General features: G+C 47.2%; 21 non-coding genes across 21 annotated transcripts; 9 read left to right on the top strand and 12 right to left on the bottom strand.

Annotated features, from left to right (window-relative positions):
- Nucleotides 1-1,807: 1,807 nt before the first annotated feature.
- Nucleotides 1,808-1,880, bottom strand: TRNAK-CUU (transfer RNA lysine (anticodon CUU)). Its single transcript has one exon. It is a non-coding gene; the product is annotated as a tRNA-Lys (tRNA).
- Nucleotides 1,881-1,987: 107 nt separating this feature from the next.
- On the top strand, nucleotides 1,988-2,058 carry TRNAG-GCC (transfer RNA glycine (anticodon GCC)). Its single transcript has one exon. It is a non-coding gene; the product is annotated as a tRNA-Gly (tRNA).
- An 859-nt stretch (nucleotides 2,059-2,917) lies between these two features.
- Nucleotides 2,918-2,990, bottom strand: TRNAK-CUU (transfer RNA lysine (anticodon CUU)). The gene has a single exon. It is a non-coding gene; the product is annotated as a tRNA-Lys (tRNA).
- Nucleotides 2,991-5,139: 2,149 nt separating this feature from the next.
- On the bottom strand, nucleotides 5,140-5,212 carry TRNAK-CUU (transfer RNA lysine (anticodon CUU)). The gene has a single exon. It is a non-coding gene; the product is annotated as a tRNA-Lys (tRNA).
- Nucleotides 5,213-5,319: 107 nt separating this feature from the next.
- TRNAG-GCC (transfer RNA glycine (anticodon GCC)) lies at nucleotides 5,320-5,390 on the top strand. The gene has a single exon. It is a non-coding gene; the product is annotated as a tRNA-Gly (tRNA).
- An 860-nt stretch (nucleotides 5,391-6,250) lies between these two features.
- On the bottom strand, nucleotides 6,251-6,323 carry TRNAK-CUU (transfer RNA lysine (anticodon CUU)). The gene has a single exon. It is a non-coding gene; the product is annotated as a tRNA-Lys (tRNA).
- A 107-nt stretch (nucleotides 6,324-6,430) lies between these two features.
- On the top strand, nucleotides 6,431-6,501 carry TRNAG-UCC (transfer RNA glycine (anticodon UCC)). Its single transcript has one exon. It is a non-coding gene; the product is annotated as a tRNA-Gly (tRNA).
- A 119-nt stretch (nucleotides 6,502-6,620) lies between these two features.
- On the bottom strand, nucleotides 6,621-6,693 carry TRNAK-CUU (transfer RNA lysine (anticodon CUU)). The gene has a single exon. It is a non-coding gene; the product is annotated as a tRNA-Lys (tRNA).
- A 107-nt stretch (nucleotides 6,694-6,800) lies between these two features.
- Nucleotides 6,801-6,873, top strand: TRNAC-GCA (transfer RNA cysteine (anticodon GCA)). The gene has a single exon. It is a non-coding gene; the product is annotated as a tRNA-Cys (tRNA).
- Nucleotides 6,874-6,992: 119 nt separating this feature from the next.
- TRNAK-CUU (transfer RNA lysine (anticodon CUU)) lies at nucleotides 6,993-7,065 on the bottom strand. Its single transcript has one exon. It is a non-coding gene; the product is annotated as a tRNA-Lys (tRNA).
- Nucleotides 7,066-8,843: 1,778 nt separating this feature from the next.
- On the bottom strand, nucleotides 8,844-8,916 carry TRNAK-CUU (transfer RNA lysine (anticodon CUU)). The gene has a single exon. It is a non-coding gene; the product is annotated as a tRNA-Lys (tRNA).
- A 107-nt stretch (nucleotides 8,917-9,023) lies between these two features.
- TRNAG-GCC (transfer RNA glycine (anticodon GCC)) lies at nucleotides 9,024-9,094 on the top strand. Its single transcript has one exon. It is a non-coding gene; the product is annotated as a tRNA-Gly (tRNA).
- A 119-nt stretch (nucleotides 9,095-9,213) lies between these two features.
- Nucleotides 9,214-9,286, bottom strand: TRNAK-CUU (transfer RNA lysine (anticodon CUU)). The gene has a single exon. It is a non-coding gene; the product is annotated as a tRNA-Lys (tRNA).
- A 107-nt stretch (nucleotides 9,287-9,393) lies between these two features.
- TRNAG-GCC (transfer RNA glycine (anticodon GCC)) lies at nucleotides 9,394-9,464 on the top strand. Its single transcript has one exon. It is a non-coding gene; the product is annotated as a tRNA-Gly (tRNA).
- Nucleotides 9,465-10,326: 862 nt separating this feature from the next.
- Nucleotides 10,327-10,399, bottom strand: TRNAK-CUU (transfer RNA lysine (anticodon CUU)). Its single transcript has one exon. It is a non-coding gene; the product is annotated as a tRNA-Lys (tRNA).
- Nucleotides 10,400-11,439: 1,040 nt separating this feature from the next.
- TRNAK-CUU (transfer RNA lysine (anticodon CUU)) lies at nucleotides 11,440-11,512 on the bottom strand. Its single transcript has one exon. It is a non-coding gene; the product is annotated as a tRNA-Lys (tRNA).
- Nucleotides 11,513-11,619: 107 nt separating this feature from the next.
- TRNAS-GCU (transfer RNA serine (anticodon GCU)) lies at nucleotides 11,620-11,690 on the top strand. The gene has a single exon. It is a non-coding gene; the product is annotated as a tRNA-Ser (tRNA).
- A 301-nt stretch (nucleotides 11,691-11,991) lies between these two features.
- On the top strand, nucleotides 11,992-12,064 carry TRNAC-GCA (transfer RNA cysteine (anticodon GCA)). The gene has a single exon. It is a non-coding gene; the product is annotated as a tRNA-Cys (tRNA).
- An 861-nt stretch (nucleotides 12,065-12,925) lies between these two features.
- On the bottom strand, nucleotides 12,926-12,998 carry TRNAK-CUU (transfer RNA lysine (anticodon CUU)). Its single transcript has one exon. It is a non-coding gene; the product is annotated as a tRNA-Lys (tRNA).
- Nucleotides 12,999-13,296: 298 nt separating this feature from the next.
- On the bottom strand, nucleotides 13,297-13,369 carry TRNAK-CUU (transfer RNA lysine (anticodon CUU)). The gene has a single exon. It is a non-coding gene; the product is annotated as a tRNA-Lys (tRNA).
- Nucleotides 13,370-14,218: 849 nt separating this feature from the next.
- TRNAG-GCC (transfer RNA glycine (anticodon GCC)) lies at nucleotides 14,219-14,289 on the top strand. Its single transcript has one exon. It is a non-coding gene; the product is annotated as a tRNA-Gly (tRNA).
- Nucleotides 14,290-14,425: the final 136 nt, after the last annotated feature.

Genomic DNA, 14,425 nt, shown 5'->3' with positions numbered 1-14,425 from the left:
CTCATGCTTTACCGACTGAGTTAGCAATGCTTGGTAACCGAGGAGTTGTGGTGATGGCAAGGCAAGGCATCCTGACTCTCCTGCTTTGTTTTGTACACTAAAGTACATGAGTAAGTCTAAAATTAAGCATCTGTGGATCATTGGTGGTTCAGTGGTAGAAATCTAGCCGGCCACGTGGGAGGCCGGGTTCAGTTCCCGGTCAATACATTCCTGAGTTTTTGCTGATAGGGCAGTGCATTTTGTGAAAGTGAGGACAGCCATTTGCGCTGTGGTGATGCAAGTATACACTGTTCCACATACAATGGTACAGGAAGAGAAAAAAACAACTGGCCAACATGGAGCTCAAATACATGACCCTAAGATTAATAGTCTTATGCTCTAGCGACTGTGCTAGTCGGGCTTGGTTACGTAGGCTTGGAGGTGATGGCAAGGCAAGGCATCCTGACACACCTGCTTTGTTTTATACACTAAAGTACATGAGTAAGTGTAAAATTAAGTATCTGTGGAGCATTGGTGGTTCAGTGGTAGAATTCTCGCCTGCCACGCGTGAGGCCCGGAATCGATTCCCGGCCAATGCAGTCCTGAGTTTTTGCTGATATTGCAGTGCATTTTGTGAAAGTGAGGACAGCCATTTGCGCTGTGGTGATGCAAGTATACACTGTTCCACATACAATGGTACAGGAAGAGAAAAAAACAACTGGCCAACATGGAGCTCAAATACATGACCCTAAGATTAATAGTCTTATGCTCTAGCGACTGTGCTAGTCGGGCTTGGTTACGTAGGCTTGGAGGTGATGGCAAGGCAAGGCATCCTGACACACCTGCTTTGTTTTATACACTAAAGTACATGAGTAAGTGTAAAATTAAGTATCTGTGGAGCATTGGTGGTTCAGTGGTAGAATTCTCGCCTGCCACGCGTGAGGCCCGGAATTGATTCCCGGCCAATGCAGTCCTGAGTTTTTGCTGATATGGCAGTTTATTTTGTGAAAGTGAGGACAGCCATTTGCGCTGTTGTGGTGCAAGTATACAGTGTTCCACATACAATGGTACTGGAAAAGAAAAAACATCCGCCCAACGTGGGGCTATTACCCACGACCCTGAGATTAAGAGTCTCATGCTCTACCGACTGAGCTAGCCAGGCTTGGTTGAGAATGTATGGAGGTGATGGCAAGGCAAGGCATCCTGACACTCCTGCTTTGTTTCATACACTAAAGTACATGAGTAAGTCTAAAATTAAGCATCTGTGTATCATTGGTGGTTCAGTGGTAGAAATCTAGCCGGCCACGTGGGAGGCCGGGTTCAATTCCCGGTCAATACATTCCTGAGTTTTTGCTGATAGGGCAGTGCATTTTGTGAAAGTGAGGACAGCCATTTGCGCTGTGGTGATGCAAGTATACACTGTTCCACATACAATGGTACAGGAAGAGAAAAAAACAACTGCCCAACATGGAGCTCAAATACATGACCCTAAGATTAATAGTCTTATGCTCTAGCGACTGTGCTAGTCGGGCTTGGTTACGTAGGCTTGGAGGTGATGGCAAGGTAAGGCATCCTGACACTCCTGCTTTGTTTTATACACTAAAGTACATGAGTAAGTGTAAAATTAGGCATCTGTGGAGCATTGGTGGTTCAGTGGTAGAATTCTCGCCTGCCACGCGTGAGGCACGGAATCGATTCCCGGCCAATGCAGTCCTGAGTTTTTGCTGATATGGCAGTGTATTTTGTGAAAGTGAGGACAGCCATTTGCGCTGTGGTGGTGCAAGTATACAGTGTCCACATACAATGGTACAGGAAAAGAAAAAACATCCGCCCAACGTGGGGCTCGAACCCACGACCCTGAGATTAAGAGTCTCATGCTCTACCGACTGAGCTAGCCGGGCTTGGTTGAGAATGCATGGAGGTGATGGCAAGGCAAGGCATCCTGACACTCCTGCTTTGTTTCATACACTAAAGTACACGAGTAAGTGTAAAATTAAGTATCTGTGGAGCATTGGTGGTTCAGTGGTAGAATTCTCGCCTGCCACGCGGGAGGCCAGGGTTCGATTCCCGGCCAATACAGTCCTGAGCTTTTGCTGATATGGCAGTGCATTTTGTGAAAGTGAGGACAGCCATTTGCGCTGTGGTGGTGCAAGTATACAGTGTTCCACATACAATGGTACAGGAAAAGAAAAAAACATCCGCCCAATGTGGGGTTCGAACCCACGACCCTGAGATTAAGAGTCTCATGCTTTACCGACTGAGTTAGCAATGCTTGGTAACCGAGGAGTTGTGGTGATGGCAAGGCAAGGCATCCTGACTCTCCTGCTTTGTTTTGTACACTAAAGTACATGAGTAAGTCTAAAATTAAGCATCTGTGGATCATTGGTGGTTCAGTGGTAGAAATCTAGCCGGCCACGTGTGAGGCCGGGTTCAATTCCCGGTCAATACATTCCTGAGTTTTTGCTGATAGGGCAGCGCATTTTGTGAAAGTGAGGACAGCCATTTGCGCTGTGGTGATGCAAGTATACACTGTTCCACATACAATGGTACAGGAAGAGAAAAAAACAACTGCCCAACATGGAGCTCAAATACATGACCCTAAGATTAATAGTCTTATGCTCTAGCGACTGTGCTAGTCGGGCTTGGTTACGTAGGCTTGGAGGTGATGGCAAGGCAAGGCATCCTGACACTCCTGCTTTGTTTTATACACTAAAGTATTTGAGTAAGTGTAAAATTAGGCATCTGTGGAGCATTGGTGGTTCAGTGGTAGAATTCTCGCCTGCCACGCGTGAGGCACGGAATCGATTCCCGGCCAATGCAGTCCTGAGTTTTTGCTGATATGGCAGTGTATTTTGTGAAAGTGAGGACAGCCATTTGCGCTGTGGTGGTGCAAGTATACAGTGTCCACATACAATGGTACAGGAAAAGAAAAAACATCCGCCCAACGTGGGGCTCGAACCCACGACCCTGAGATTAAGAGTCTCATGCTCTACCGACTGAGCTAGCCGGGCTTGGTTGAGAATGCATGGAGGTGATGGCAAGGCAAGGCATCCTGACACTCCAGCTTTGTTTCATACACTAAAGTACACGAGTAAGTGTAAAACTAAGTATCTGTGGAGCATTGGTGGTTCAGTGGTAGAATTCTCGAATGCCATGCGGGAGGCCCGGGTTCGATTCCCGGCCAATGCAGTCCTGAGCTTTTGCTGATATGGCAGTGCATTTTGTGAAAGTGAGGACAGCCATTTGCGCTGTGGTGGTGCAAGTTGACAGTGTTCCACATACTATGGTACAGGAAAAGAAAAAAAACATCCGCCCAATGTGGGCCTCGAACCCACGACCCTGAGATTAAGAGTCTCATGTTTTACCGACTGAGTTAGCAATGCTTGGTAACCGAGGAGTTGTGGTGATGGCAAGGCAAGGCATCCTGACTCTCCTGCTTTGTTTTGTACACTAAAGTACATGAGTAAGTCTAAAATTAAGCATCTGTGGATCATTGGTGGTTCAGTGGTAGAAATCTAGCCGGCCACGTGGGAGGCCGGGTTCAATTCCCGGTCAATACATTCCTGAGTTTTTGCTGATAGGGCAGTGCATTTTGTGAAAGTGAGGACAGCCATTTGCGCTGTGGTGATGCAAGTATACACTGTTCCACATACAATGGTACAGGAAGAGAAAAAAACAACTGGCCAACATGGAGCTCAAATACATGACCCTAAGATTAATAGTCTTATGCTCTAGCGACTGTGCTAGTCGGGCTTGGTTACGTAGGCTTGGAGGTGATGGCAAGGCAAGGCATCCTGACACACCTGCTTTGTTTTATACACTAAAGTACATGAGTAAGTGTAAAATTAAGTATCTGTGGAGCATTGGTGGTTCAGTGGTAGAATTCTCGCCTGCCACGCGTGAGGCCCGGAATCGATTCCCGGCCAATGCAGTCCTGAGTTTTTGCTGATATTGCAGTGCATTTTGTGAAAGTGAGGACAGCCATTTGCGCTGTGGTGATGCAAGTATACACTGTTCCACATACAATGGTACAGGAAGAGAAAAAAACAACTGGCCAACATGGAGCTCAAATACATGACCCTAAGATTAATAGTCTTATGCTCTAGCGACTGTGCTAGTCGGGCTTGGTTACGTAGGCTTGGAGGTGATGGCAAGGCAAGGCATCCTGACACACCTGCTTTGTTTTATACACTAAAGTACATGAGTAAGTGTAAAATTAAGTATCTGTGGAGCATTGGTGGTTCAGTGGTAGAATTCTCGCCTGCCACGCGTGAGGCCCGGAATCGATTCCCGGCCAATGCAGTCCTGAGTTTTTGCTGATATGGCAGTTTATTTTGTGAAAGTGAGGACAGCCATTTGCGCTGTTGTGGTGCAAGTATACAGTGTTCCACATACAATGGTACTGGAAAAGAAAAAACATCCGCCCAACGTGGGGCTATTACCCACGACCCTGAGATTAAGAGTCTCATGCTCTACCGACTGAGCTAGCCAGGCTTGGTTGAGAATGTATGGAGGTGATGGCAAGGCAAGGCATCCTGACACTCCTGCTTTGTTTCATACACTAAAGTACATGAGTAAGTCTAAAATTAAGCATCTGTGTATCATTGGTGGTTCAGTGGTAGAAATCTAGCCGGCCACGTGGGAGGCCGGGTTCAATTCCCGGTCAATACATTCCTGAGTTTTTGCTGATAGGGCAGTGCATTTTGTGAAAGTGAGGACAGCCATTTGCGCTGTGGTGATGCAAGTATACACTGTTCCACATACAATGGTACAGGAAGAGAAAAAAACAACTGCCCAACATGGAGCTCAAATACATGACCCTAAGATTAATAGTCTTATGCTCTAGCGACTGTGCTAGTCGGGCTTGGTTACGTAGGCTTGGAGGTGATGGCAAGGTAAGGCATCCTGACACTCCTGCTTTGTTTTATACACTAAAGTACATGAGTAAGTGTAAAATTAGGCATCTGTGGAGCATTGGTGGTTCAGTGGTAGAATTCTCGCCTGCCACGCGTGAGGCACGGAATCGATTCCCGGCCAATGCAGTCCTGAGTTTTTGCTGATATGGCAGTGTATTTTGTGAAAGTGAGGACAGCCATTTGCGCTGCGGTGGTGCAAGTATACAGTGTCCACATACAATGGTACAGGAAAAGAAAAAACATCCGCCCAACGTGGGGCTCGAACCCACGACCCTGAGATTAAGAGTCTCATGCTCTACCGACTGAGCTAGCCGGGCTTGGTTGAGAATGCATGGAGGTGATGGCAAGGCAAGGCATCCTGACACTCCTGCTTTGTTTCATACACTAAAGTACACGAGTAAGTGTAAAATTAAGTATCTGTGGAGCATTGGTGGTTCAGTGGTAGAATTCTCGCCTGCCACGCGGGAGGCCAGGGTTCGATTCCCGGCCAATACAGTCCTGAGCTTTTGCTGATATGGCAGTGCATTTTGTGAAAGTGAGGACAGCCATTTGCGCTGTGGTGGTGCAAGTATACAGTGTTCCACATACAATGGTACAGGAAAAGAAAAAAACATCCGCCCAATGTGGGGTTCGAACCCACGACCCTGAGATTAAGAGTCTCATGCTTTACCGACTGAGTTAGCAATGCTTGGTAACCGAGGAGTTGTGGTGATGGCAAGGCAAGGCATCCTGACTCTCCTGCTTTGTTTTGTACACTAAAGTACATGAGTAAGTCTAAAATTAAGCATCTGTGGATCATTGGTGGTTCAGTGGTAGAAATCTAGCCGGCCACGTGTGAGGCCGGGTTCAATTCCCGGTCAATACATTCCTGAGTTTTTGCTGATAGGGCAGCGCATTTTGTGAAAGTGAGGACAGCCATTTGCGCTGTGGTGATGCAAGTATACACTGTTCCACATACAATGGTACAGGAAGAGAAAAAAACAACTGCCCAACATGGAGCTCAAATACATGACCCTAAGATTAATAGTCTTATGCTCTAGCGACTGTGCTAGTCGGGCTTGGTTACGTAGGCTTGGAGGTGATGGCAAGGCAAGGCATCCTGACACTCCTGCTTTGTTTTATACACTAAAGTATTTGAGTAAGTGTAAAATTAGGCATCTGTGGAGCATTGGTGGTTCAGTGGTAGAATTCTCGCCTGCCACGCGTGAGGCCCGGAATCGATTCCCGGCCAATGCAGTCCTGAGTTTTTGCTGATATGGCAGTGTATTTTGTGAAAGTGAGGACAGCCATTTGTGCTGTGGTGGTGCAAGTATACAGTGTTCCACATACAATGGTACAGGAAAAGAAAAAACATCCGCCCAACGTGGGGCTCGAACCCACGACCCTGAGATTAAGAGTCTCATGCTCTACTGACTGAGCTAGCCAGGCTTGGTTGAGCATGTTTAGAGGTGATGGCAAGGCAAGGCATCCTGACACTCCTGCTTTGTTTCATACACTAAAGTACACAAGTAAGTGTAAAATTAAGTATCTGTGGAGCATTGGTGGTTCAGTGGTAGAATTCTCACCTTCCACGTGGGAGGCCAGGGTTCGATTCCCGGCCAATGCAGTCCTGAGCTTTTGCTGATATGGCAGTGCATTTTGTGAAAGTGAGGACAGCCATTTGCGCTGCGGTGGTGCAAGTATACAGTGTACCACATACAATGGTACAGGAAAAGAAAAAACATCCGCCCAACGTGGGGTTCTAACCCACAACCCTGAGATTAAGAGACTCATGCTCTACCGACTGAGCTAGCCAGGCTTGGTTGAGAATGTATGGAGGTGATGGCAAGGCAAGGCATCCTGACACTCCTGCTTTGTTTCATACACTAAAGTACACGAATAAGTTTAAAATTAAGCATCTGTGGAGCATTGGTGGTTCAGTGGTAGAGTTCTCGCTTGCAACGCGGGGGGGGGCTGGGTTCAATTCCCGGCCAATGCAGTTCTGAGCTTTTGCTGATATGGCAGTGCATTTTGTGAAAGTGAGGACAGCCATTTGCGCTGTGGTGGTGCAAGTTGACAGTGTTCCACATACTATGGTACAGGAAAAGAAAAAACATCCGCCCAACGTGGGGCTCGAACCCACGACCCTGAGATTAAGAGTCTCAGGCTCTACCGACTGAGCTAGCCAGGCTTCGTTGAGAATGTATGGAGGTGATGGCAAGGCAAGGCATCCTGACACTCCTGCTTTGTTTCATACACTAAAGCACACGAGTAAGTGTAAAATTAAGTATCTGTGGAGCATTGGTGGTTCAGTGGTAGAATTCTCGCCTGCCACGCGGGAGGCCCGGGTTTGATTTCTGGCCAATGCAGTCTTGAAATTTTGCTGATATGGCAGTGCATTTTGTGAAAGTGAGGACAGCCATTTGCGCTGTGGTGGTGCAAGTTGACAGTGTTCCACATACAATGGTACAGGAAAAGAAAAAAAACATCCGCCCAATGTGTGGCTCGAACCCACGACCTTGAGATTAAGAGTCTCATGCTTTACCGACTGAGTTAGCAATGCTTGGTAACCAAGGAGTTGTGGTGATGGCAAGGCAAGGCATCCTGACTCTCCTGCTTTGTTTTGTACACTAAAGTACATGAGTAAGTCTAAAATTAAGCATCTGTGGATCATTGGTGGTTCAGTGGTAGAAATCTAGCCGGCCACGTGGGAGGCCGGGTTCAATTCCCGGTCAATACATTCCTGAGTTTTTGCTGATAGGGCAGTGCATTTTGTGAAAGTGAGGACAGCTATTTGCGCTGTGGTGATGCAAGTATACACTGTTCCACATACAATGGTACAGGAAGAGAAAAAAACAACTGCCCAACATGGAGCTCAAATACATGACCCTAAGATTAATAGTCTTATGCTCTAGCGACTGTGCTAGTCGGGCTTGGTTACGTAGGCTTGGAGGTGATGGCAAGGCAAGGCATCCTGACACACTTGCTTTGTTTTATACACTAAAGTACATGAGTAAGTGTAAAATTAAGTATCTGTGGAGCATTGGTGGTTCAGTGGTAGAATTCTCGCCTGCCACGCGTGAGGCCCGGAATCGATTCCCGGCCAATGCAGTCCTGAGTTTTTGCTGAAATGGCAGTGTATTTTGTGAAAGTGAGGACAGCCATTTGCGCTGTTGTGGTGCAAGTATACAGTGTTCCACATACAATGGTACAGGAAAAGAAAAAACATCCGCCCAACGTGGGGCTATTACCCACGACCCTGAGATTAAGAGTCTCATGCTCTACCGACTGAGCTAGCCAGGCTTGGTTGAGAATGTATGGAGGTGATGGCAAGGCAAGGCATCCTGACACTCCTGCTTTGTTTCATACACTAAAGTACATGAGTAAGTCTAAAATTAAGCATCTGTGTATCATTGGTGGTTCAGTGGTAGAAATCTAGCCGGCCACGTGGGAGGCCGGGTTCAATTCCCGGTCAATACATTCCTGAGTTTTTGCTGATAGGTCAGTGCATTTTGTGAAAGTGAGGACAGCCATTTGCGCTGTGGTGATGCAAGTATACACTGTTCCACATACAATGGTACAGGAAGAGAAAAAAACAACTGCCCAACATGGAGCTCAAATACATGACCCTAAGATTAATAGTCTTATGCTCTAGCGACTGTGCTAGTCAGGCTTGGTTACGTAGGCTTGGAGGTGATGGCAAGGCAAGGCATCCTGACACTCCTGCTTTGTTTTATACACTAAAGTACATGAGTAAGTGTAAAATTAGGCTTCTGTGGAGCATTGGTGGTTCAGTGGTAGAATTCTCGCCTGCCACGCGTGAGGCACGGAATCGATTCCCGGCCAATGCAGTCCTGAGTTTTTGCTGATATGGCAGTGTATTTTGTGAAAGTGAGGACAGCCATTTGCGCTGTGGTGGTGCAAGTATACAGTGTCCACATACAATGGTACAGGAAAAGAAAAAACATCCGCCCAACGTGGGGCTCGAACCCACGACCCTGAGATTAAGAGTCTCATGCTCTACCGACTGAGCTAGCCGGGCTTAGTTGAGAATGCATGGAGGTGATGGCAAGGCAAGGCATCCTGACACTCCTGCTTTGTTTCATACACTAAAGTACACGAGTAAGTGTAAAATTAAATATCTGTGGAGCAGTGGTGGTTCAGTGGTAGAATTCTCGCCTGCCACGCGGGAGGTCCGGGTTCGATTCCCGGCCAATGCAGTCCTGAGCTTTTGCTGATATGGCAGTGCATTTTGTGAAAGTGAGGACAGCCATTTGCGCTGTGGTGGTGCAAGTATACAGTGTTCCACATACAATAGTACAGGAAAAGAAAAAACATCCGCCCAACGTGGGGTTCTAACCCACTACCCTGAGATTAAGAGTCTCATGCTCTACCGACTGAGCTAGCCAGGCTTGGTTGAGAATGTATGGAGGTGATGGCAAGGCAAGGCATCCTGACACTCCTGCTTTGTTTCATACACTAAAGTACACGAGTAAGTGTAAAATTAAGTATCTGTGGAGCGTTGGTGGTTCAGTGGTAGAATTCTTGCCTGCCACGCGGGAGGCCCGGGTTCGATTCCCGGCCAATGCAGTCCTGAGTTTTTGCTGATATGGCAGTGCATTTTGTGAAAGTGAGGACAGCCATTTGCGCTGTGGTGGTGCAAGTTGACAGTGTTCCACATACAATGGTACAGGAAAAGAAAAAAAACATCCGCCCAATGTGGGGCTCGAACCCACGACCCTGAGATTAAGAGTCTCATGCTTTAACTGACTGAGTTAGCAATGCTTGGTAACCGAGGAGTTGTGGTGATGGCAAGGCAAGGCATCCTGACTCTCCTGCTTTGTTTTGTACACTAAAGTACATGAGTAAGTCTAAAATTAAGCATCTGTGGATCATTGGTGGTTCAGTGGTAGAAATCTAGCCGGCCACGTGGGAGGCCGGGTTCAATTCCCGGTCAATACATTCCTGAGTTTTTGCTGATAGGGCAGTGCATTTTGTGAAAGTGAGGACAGCCATTTGCGCTGTGGTGATGCAAGTATACACTGTTCCACATACAATGGTACAGGAAGAGAAAAAAACAACTGCCCAACATGGAGCTCAAATACATGACCCTAAGATTAATAGTCTTATGCTCTAGCGACTGTGCTAGTCGGGCTTGGTTACGTAGGCTTGGAGGTGATGGCAAGGCAAGGCATCCTGACACTCCAGCTTTGTTTTATACACTAAAGTACATGAGTAAGTGTAAAATTAGGCATCTGTGGAGCATTGGTGGTTCAGTGGTAGAATTCTCGCCTGCCACGCGTGAGGCCCGGAATCGATTCCCGGCCAATGCAGTCCTGAGTTTTTGCTGATATGGCAGTGTATTTTGTGAAAGTGAGGACAGCCATTTGCGCTGTGGTGGTGCAAGTATACAGTGTTCCACATACAATGGTACAGGAAAAGAAAAAACAGCCACCCAACGTGGGGCTCGAACCCACGACCCTGAGATTAAGAGTCTCATGCTCTACCGATGGAGCTAGCCGGGCTTGGTTGAGAATGCATGGAGGTGATGGCAAGGCAAGGCATCCTGACACTCCAGCTTTGTTTCATTCACTAAAGTACACAAGTAAGTGTAAAATTAAGTATCTGTGGAGCATTGGTGGTTCATTGGTAGAGTTCTCGCCTGCCACGCGGGAGGCCCGGGTTCGATTCACGGCCAATGCAGTCCTGAGCTTTTGCTGATATGGCAGTGCCTTTTGTGAAAGTGAGGACAGCCATTTGCGCTGTGGTGGTGCAAGTTGACAGTGTTCCACATACAATGGTACAGGAAAAGAAAAAAAAACATCCGCCCAATGTGGGGCTCGAACCCACGACCCTGAGATTAAGAGTCTCATGCTTTACCGACTGAGTTAGCAATGCTTGGTAACCGAGGAGTTGTGGTGATGGCAAGGCAAGGCATCCTGACTCTCCTGCTTTGTTTTGTACACTAAAGTACATGAGTAAGTCTAAAATTAAGCATCTGTGGATCATCGGTGGTTCAGTGGTAGAAATCTAGCCGGCCACGTGGGAGGCCGGGTTCAATTCCCGGTCAATACATTCCTGAGTTTTTGCTGATAGGGCAGTGCATTTTGTGAAAGTGAGGACAGCCATTTGCGCAGTGGTGATGCAAGTATACACTGTTCCACATACAATGGTACAGGAAGAGAAAAAAACAACTGCCCAACATGGAGCTCAAATACATGACCCTAAGATTAATAGTCTTATGCTCTAGCGACTGTGCTAGTCGGGCTTGGTTATGTAGGCTTGGAGGTGATGGCAAGGCAAGGCATCCTGACACTCCTGCTTTGTTTTATACACTAAAGTACATGAGTAAGTGTAAAATTAGGCATCTGTGGAGCATTGGTGGTTCAGTGGTAGAATTCTCGCCTGCCACGCGTGAGGCCCGGAATCGATTCCCGGCCAATGCAGTCCTGAGTTTTTGCTGATATGGCAGTGTATTTTGTGAAAGTGAGGACAGCCATTTGCGCTGTGGTGGTGCAAGTATACAGTGTTCCACATACAATGGTACAGGAAAAGAAAAAATATCCGCTCAACGTGGGGCTCGAACCCACGACCCTGAGATTAAGAGACTCATGCTCTACCGACTGAGCTAGCCGGGCTTGGTTGAGAATGCATGGAGGTGATGGCAAGGCAAGGCATCCTGACACTCCAGCTTTGTTTCATACACTAAAGTACACGAGTAAGTGTAAAACTAAGTGTCTGTGGAGCATTGGTGGTTCAGTGGTAGAATTCTCGCCTGCTATGCGGGAGGCCCGGGTTCGATTCCCGGCCAATGCAGTCCTGAGCTTTTGCTGATATGGCAGTGCATTTTGTGAAAGTGAGGACAGCCATTTGCGCTGTGGTGGTGCAAGTTGACAGTGTTCCACATACTATGGTACAGGAAAAGAAAAAAAACATCCGCCCAATGTGGGCCTCGAACCCACGACCCTGAGATTAAGAGACTCATGCTCTACCGACTGAGATAGCCAGGCTTGGTTGAGAATGTATGGAGGTGATGGCAAGGCAAGGCATCCTGACACTCCTGCTTTGTTTCATACACTAAAGTACACGAGTAAGTTTAAAATTAAGCATCTGTGGAGCATTGGTGGTTCAGTGGTAGAGTTCTCGCTTGCAACGCGGGGGGGGCCTGGGTTTAATTCCCGGCCAATGCAGTTCTGAGTTTTTGCTGATATAGCAGTGCATTTTGTGAAAGTGAGGACAGCCATTTGCGCTGTGGTGGTGCAAGTTGACAGTGTTCCACATACAATGGTACAGGAAAAGAAAAAAAACATACGCCCAATGTGGGGCTCGAACCCACAGCCCTGAGATTAAGAGTCTCATGCTTTACTGACTGAGTTAGCAATGCTTGTTAACCGAGGCGTTGTGGTGATGGCAAGAAAAGGCATCCTGACTCTCCTGCTTTGTTTTGTACACTAAAGTACATGAGTAAGTCTAAAATTAAGCATCTGTGGATCATTGGTGGTTCAGTGGTAGAAATCTAGCCGGCCACGTGGGAGGCCGGGTTCAATTCCCGGTCAATACATTCCTGAGTTTTTGCTGATAGGGCAGTGCATTTTGTGAAAGTGAGGACAGCCATTTGCGCTGTGGTGATGCAAGTATACACTGTTCCACATACAATGGTACAGGAAGAGAAAAAAACAACTGCCCAACATGGAGCTCAAATACATGACCCTAAGATTAATAGTCTTATGCTCTAGCGACTGTGCTAGTCGGGCTTGGTTACGTAGGCTTGGAGGTGATGGCAAGGCAAGGCATCCTGACACTCCTGCTTTGTTTTATACACTAAAGTACATGAGTAAGTGTAAAATTAGGCATCTGTGGAGCATTGGTGGTTCAGTGGTAGAATTCTCGCCTGCCACGCGTGAGGCCCGGAATCGATTCCCGGCCAATGCAGTCTTGAGTTTTTGCTGATATGGCAGTGTATTTTGTGAAAGTGAGGACAGCCATTTGCGCTGTTGTGGTGCAAGTATACAGTGTTCCACATACAATGGTACAGGAAAAGAAAAAACATCCACCCAACGTGGGGCTCGAACCCACGACCCTGAGATTAAGAGTCTCATGCTCTACCGACTGAGCTAGCCAGGCTTGGTTGAGAATGTATGGAGGTGATGGCAAGGCAAGGCATCCTGACACTCCTGCTTTGTTTCATACACTAAAGTACACGAGTAAGTGTAAAATTAAGTATCTGTGGGGCATTGGTGGTTCAGTGGTAGAATTCTCGCCTGCCACGTGGGAGGCCCGGGTTCGATTTCCGGCCAACGCAGTCCTGAGTTTTTTGCTGATATGGCAGTGTATTTTGTGAAAGTGAGGACAACCATTTGCGCTGTGGTGGTGCAAGTATACAGTGTTCCACATACAATGGTACAGGAAAGGAAAAAACATCCGCCCAACGTGGGGCTCTAACCCACGACCCTGAGATTAAGAGTCTCATGCTCTACCGACTGAGCTAGCCAGGCTTGGTTGAGAATGTATGGAGGTGATGGCAAGGCAAGGCATCCTGACACTCCTGCTTTGTTTCATACACTAAAGTACACGAGTAAGTGTAAAATTAAGTATCTGTGGAGCATTGGTGGTTCAGTGGTAGAATTCTCGCCTGCCACGCGGGAGGCCTGGAATCGATTCCCGGCCAATGCAGTCCTGAGTTTTTGCTGATATGGCAGTGCATTTTGTGAAAGTGAGGACAGCCATTTGCGCTGTGGTGGTGCAAGTTGACAGTGTTCCACATACAATGGTACAGGAAAAGAAAAAAAACATCTGCCCAATGTGGGGCTCGAACCCACGACCCTGAGATTAAGAGTCTCATGCTTTACCGACTAAGTTAGTAATGCTTGGTAACCGAGGAGTTGTGGTGATGGCAAGGCAAGGCATCCTGACTCTCCTGCTTTGTTTTGTACACTAAAGTACAGGAGTAAGTCTAAAATTAAGTATCTGTGGATCATTGGTGGTTCAGTGGTAGAAATCTAGCCGGCCACGTGGGAGGCCTGGTTCAATTCCCGGTCAATACATTCCTGAGTTTTTGCTGATAGGGCAGTGCATTTTGTGAAAGTGAGGACAGCCATTTGCGCTGTGGTGATGCAAGTATACACTGTTCCACATACAATGGTACAGGAAGAGAAAAAAACAACTGCCCAACATGGAGCTCAAATACATGACCCTAAGATTAATAGTCTTATGCTCTAGCGACTGTGCTAGTCGGGCTTGGTTACGTAGGCTTGGAGGTGATGGCAAGGCAAGGCATCCTGACACTCCTGCTTTGTTTTATACACTAAAGTACATGAGTAAGTGTAAAATTAGGCTTCTGTGGAGCATTGGTGGTTCAGTGGTAGAATTTTCGCCTGCCACGCGGGAGGCCCGGGTTCGATTCCCGGCCAATACAGTCCTGAGTTTTTGCTGATATGGCAGTGCATTTTGTGAAAGTGAGGACAGCCATTTGCACTGTGGTGGTGCAAGTTGACAGTGTTCCACATACAATGGTACAGGAAAAGAAAAAAAACATCCGCCCAATGTGGGGC

The sequence above is a fragment of the Pseudophryne corroboree genome, chromosome 3, assembly GCF_028390025.1.
Source record: "Pseudophryne corroboree isolate aPseCor3 chromosome 3, aPseCor3.hap2, whole genome shotgun sequence".
Lineage (NCBI taxonomy): Eukaryota > Metazoa > Chordata > Amphibia > Anura > Myobatrachidae > Pseudophryne > Pseudophryne corroboree.
This window is presented reverse-complemented; position numbering and strand designations above follow the sequence as displayed.